The sequence below is a fragment of the Papaver somniferum genome, chromosome 7, assembly GCF_003573695.1.
Source record: "Papaver somniferum cultivar HN1 chromosome 7, ASM357369v1, whole genome shotgun sequence".
NCBI classification, from domain to species: Eukaryota; Viridiplantae; Streptophyta; class Magnoliopsida; order Ranunculales; family Papaveraceae; genus Papaver; species Papaver somniferum.
The window spans coordinates 220,363,094-220,368,553 of record NC_039364.1 but is presented as its reverse complement, the minus strand read 5'-3'; the positions used below and the strand labels follow the sequence as shown (position 1 = coordinate 220,368,553).

Sequence of the window (5,460 nt, the reverse complement as noted above, 5' to 3'; positions counted from 1 at the left end):
TGGCATGTATCACATGTCAAAAACCATGTCGACTGTTAAAGATATTAACTAAGGGGAAAAAATAGCAAGAAGTAAGGCGGCTTGGCCTTGATGATGAAGACCATGCCGACTGAAACTTCCCATTTTGGTAGTTAGATCACATGCGTTTGCCGCATCCTGGGGATTAGCTCCATTCATGATTCAGAGTTCCCTCCAAAAACAAAATAGTGGTGAGCTCACACTCGTTTGTTGCATTTAGGCCAAGCATTATTGTGCCCTTTTTCAGTACCCTATTTCTTATATGTAGAGAAAAATCTAAAAATCCATCCACTATGATCTCCCAATCTCTATATGAGTTGGGATATCCCTTCCCCACAAGGAGTGGATCAGATCTGATTCATCTCTTGTAGGAAAAGGAAATCACACGGATACTCAGTAGCCGTATAAATTGACGCTTTACGTAAACTCACTAGCTCGTATGATAATAAATACAGCTACTGAGTTGCTGTAGAATTTTACGTGGCTACTGAGTTTCCGTTTCTAGTTTTTAAAGTTTTATCTTAAAACTTTCCTTTTTCACTTTTTTTTTACTAAAACTCTTTTTTTATCTATTATATCTCCGTGTTACCTATTATATATCTTTTTTTTTCCTCTAAAATTCTTTTTTTTTACCTAGACAAATATATTCTTATTAGGAAAAAAACTGCGGAAAAAATACGGAAACTCAGTAGTCGTATAGTACTATTTGAATTTCCGTATCGTGTAGGGAAGGAAAAAAAAAATATCATAATGAGGTTGTCTGCCTTGTGATAGTGAGGTTATCCGCCTTGTGATATCCCTTTCCTTTATTTGAGGAATGGGGAAGGGATGCCCTGCACCATAGTGCTTGGCCAGAGTGGATTAACTTCATTTGAATGATTAAGTGTCCGTTTGCAACATAATATTTTGGACTACTTGTAGTTGCTAATACACGTGATTGCAACTACACAACACTGCAACTATACGTAGTAACATTCTGGTGTTTGGCATGCTACGAGTAAAAGGAACCTTTAATTTCTGATTGTTTATTATCCGAATAAAATAAAAAAAAAAGGCTTTTCTCAAACGTAGCCCACGCTTTTATTATTGATAATCTATGAGACTTGGTCAATCATGTTGACAAACAAATCAAGTTTGGGATTTTATATTTATTATCCATAGCCTACCAAGTTAAGCTTGTCCAGATCGAAAGCCGATACGACTCGTTCTTCATTATCCTTTCCATCAGGTTTTTCTTCTTAAGGTTCCATGTCCCCTTACTTGTATGATTAGCACTCTCCCCTTTAAGAAAATCCAACGTCTTGGTTTATTACTTCTCTTTACAAATGATTCATGTAAAACTCATAAAATATATTTCGCTCCCTTTTTTTTCCTAAACAATTTGATAATTAACCAGGACACTGCGACCACCAGTTCTTAATTACTTTTCACAAGGCACTTATGCACACAACACACATGATCAATAAACGAAGTCATAGACAGATGACAAAAGTACTTGTTAGTAACATAATCAAAATTGCCGAAAAGGTATACCCACTTCAGGAAAAAAAAAATAGAATGAAATATCTTAATGTAGAATCAAAAATGTTGATAACCTGTTAAAGACTTAAATTTCTCAACATATCAAAACGGTCGCAGAACTATGAATTTTAAAGTTGAGGAAAGTTATGGAAATCTTTGATATTCATGATGAAAACATGGTAATTTTTTGCCAACGTGGATGACGGAAGAACTAGGGTTTATAGTTAACTTAACGAGGCTGAACGAGTTGGATCAGCCTCTTGCTTGATTTCATGGGCTATAGTTAACAACTAGAAAAGTCAAGTTTGATTTACTAGTCCCTCTGATTGACCAAGTCTCATGGGCTATCAATAATGAAAGTGTGGACTATGTTTAAGAAAAGCCAAAGAAAATATAGCATCTATCTTGGTGAGATTTAAATTAACGAGCAAATATTTTTGTGTGTTGTTCCTGATAGCATCGGTCTTGATCCACTGAGTAACACATACATACCTCAAATTTTTTATCTCTATGTTAATGTATCAATGCTTATGTTTTGTTTTCAAGATAAATGGATCAGAAGTATTATATGAAGAGACAAATAATGAATCTGATCAAACGAGAAAGGCTTAAAGGGCTAGATCGTAAATCTATAATTTTAAATTTTCCATCAAGACCCCAGACAAAACCTCCGATCTGCCGTTAATAATGGATCTACAGAAAATTACCAAGGAAGAAAAGAAGAAAAGGAAGATCTAACCAAATCCTAGGAAACTTAAGAAGATTTTGATAGTAATTGCCTAATAAATTGTACATTATCTTTATTGTATGATTTGATTATTTTGTTTATCAAAAGTGTTCATGTAAATTGTGAAAATTTCTTTCAACCCAAAGTTATAGATAATAATGAAGAAAAAAAAAATTAAAAATTTGTAACTCCCCTCTCTCTAGAAAAACGCTCTCACGCCTGAACCCGTTATCTAGGGGGTTCTCCCCCCTCCCGAAAAACCAGATCGACAATCTCATCATGGAAATCTTCCATTTTCTAGGTTAATCTTCTCTTTCCACCGGTCATACAAGTGCATCCACGTTTTGATTGTTGTGATTCCCCATATAAATTGATGGGTTTGGTATTCTAATCAATGATTTTTGCTGTGATGTTGTGTCTCTAATCTGCAATGGAGTTTTTTCGATGATGTTCTTCACCAACGGATCTTATGCCAGTGATTTCTTCGTTGTATTCACTGGCTTTCCTATCATAGTCGTCAGGTAACCTTTTGTTGAACTGTTGATTTCACTTTAAAAAACATCAACTATGTGGTTATCTTTTGTCTGTTATTATTTGATATCTCTTATCCATTTAATTACCCATCCTTGATCCTATTTCAAATTAGAGCTTTACCCCCATCTATATGCTGGAACCTTTTTTTGTACCCATGTATCTGCTTCATGTGCAATCAACCCTCTTTGCTTAATACTCATACCTTATTATCTAAACCCTCCTTGCTTCAGATCCACAGTTTTTTAACCCCCTTTGGTTTGTAGGCATGTAACATGCCTGATATAATGTCTAGCAGTTAACCCTGTTAGCTTTCTCATGATCCGGGATTTTGGAAGGCTTCTCTCGCAGTTTTTACAAGTGTGCCTTGTTTAAGTTAATGGGTTAAGATGGTTTTTCAGTCAGCTGTAATGAAATTATTCCCATTTTGTTTCGGTTTTAATTTCTATCTTTTCTCTCATGTTGGTTTATGGACAGTTTTCAGCTTTTTGCATGTTTTTAATCCTTTCACTGTGGTGTCTTTCTGTGGATTTATATGAGCCTTTGAGAAGAGATGGTTTGGTCTTTTCCATGAGTAAGGTTTATAAATATCTATGAGGGCTGATTAACTCAGAGAACATCATCATAGCATAATAGATTTGAATAAAGCATTGTGGAAAGGAATCGGTCTAGATAATTACTTACAGTGGGTATTTTTTTCCCATAATCCAAGCGACCAAGACTATATTTTTCTACAACCTTGAAGTCTGGGCTCACTAATTTTTCAGTATCATGAAGAAGATACATCATCAATAGCTCCCCTTCTTTGTTTCTTCGCGCTTATAGCTCCCATCTTCATGAACAAGTGCTTGACTAACAATTGGTTTCACATCAAGCTGCCAACAATCAACTCATCAATTTCACCAGGACAAGGGGATCTAATATAATCAAGCGAAATCGATTAAGTTCTTGTTATCACAACAACATCATGCGACAATTCTTTGTGTGCACTTTACTGGCCGGTGGAACACCCACCTCTCACTTCACTTTCTGTACACAATTACTGTTTTTTATTTCAACCTTTACCTTATGTTTCCATAGATTGGAACTAGTTTAGTGTAGTACTTTAGGATAATCTCATCCTACTTAGCCAGATTAGATTAGTCAATATTAGTTTTTTCTTGTGTTGGTCTCTGTCTTGTAATTCTAGTTCGGTATTTTCCTTTCTGTATCTCTGTAACTAGTAATATAGGTTCGCCCCCTAAATTTTAGTCACTGCACTTCTGCACGTCAAGTGATTCATATTCTTAGTGGATCAGTTCTTCGTCTGCTCATCAGAGTTTCGTTTACTGCAATAATCATCTCCTCTACTCAGCACACTTTCTTATTCAACAATTTAAGACTTGCTTCACTGCACAACTGCATCTCCAAGCTGATTAATATCTGCAAATACTGCTACAGCCAGGTCTACTAACTATTTCAAGCCGTCAACTAAAACTCAAGTTAAGAGTATCACCATGGAACAAGCAAGAAAACAAGGAGATAGACAGGTAAAGCACATGCATTATTACCACAACATTTGGATGTAAATGTCGCACTAGCTCCTCAGATCGATTGCATCGGGACCCAATACCATCATCAAAGTTTCTTTGGGCATATTTTATTGTGGAAAGCATTAATCGAAAGCCTATGGACCCTCCATAACCTCATCCGTGTTCACCTCACCAATTCCAGCATTTCTCCCCAACATAATTCTGATTCGGAAACTATTGATCGCATTCTGCTCCACCATCATGTTACTGAAGACTATTTTTAATGTGTTAGTAGTTTATGAAATATTTATGCTTAAAAGAAAAATAATGAAGAAGAAGAAGACTGGGTTTTTGAGAAAGAAAAAAAAGTGATTTGTTTTATATTGGTCAAACCAAATCTGGCGCAGTTTGAAGTGGTAGTACAAGGCAAAAAAAGGGGCGGTACGTCTGCATTGTACTACTTCGTTAGGAGGTAGTCGAACTACCTAGGAAGTTGCTATGTCATGTGTTTGTGTCATGCCAAACACCTAGTTCATGAATGCATGCTCCTACTACACCCTTTGACTGCACTCTCTCCTCCAACTACATTGTGCCAAACGAACCCTAAGAGTTCCCTCCAAAAACAAAATAGTGGTGGGTTTTTCAGAGCAGCAATCTATGTCCAAATCAAACAAAATAATTAAAAAAATATGGATATTGGAGTATTTTAGTGGAAGTTAATTCGGTAAAGCAGAGAGAGTTGGCATGATTTTCACTCGGGAAGAGTATGCCGACTTTAAAAGGATGATTTTAATTATTTTCTAGATACCCCTTATCAACGTCCCTTAATATTTCATTATTGATAAATATATTTTTTTCAGCTTATCTTTTTTATTTTTTTTCTTTCGAAAAAGAGTCAAGTCCATATATATTCATCATAGAACTCTGAATCAAGATCAGGTCAATTAGAGGACTGACTCAGAAATATTCCACGATTATAACAGTTTCAGAAAGACTACAAAGACATCAACACGTTTTAACAGCATAGTCCCAATACCTAACTCAACAACAAATACCTACCATTCCTAACTGATTAAGAGGTAACAAATCACGTTTTAAACGGTCTTGGTTGGAATAAAAGTACATCCAAACCATATAACAAATCTAAAATTA

General features: G+C 35.5%; 1 long non-coding RNA gene across 1 annotated transcript; it reads left to right on the top strand.

Moving 5' to 3' along the window:
* The first annotated feature begins 2,008 nt into the window (after nt 1-2,008).
* Nucleotides 2,009-5,170, top strand: LOC113299614. The gene is made up of 2 exons (XR_003335136.1): nt 2,009-2,787; nt 4,238-5,170. It is a non-coding gene; the product is annotated as an uncharacterized LOC113299614 (long non-coding RNA).
* The last annotated feature ends 290 nt before the right edge of the window (nt 5,171-5,460 follow it).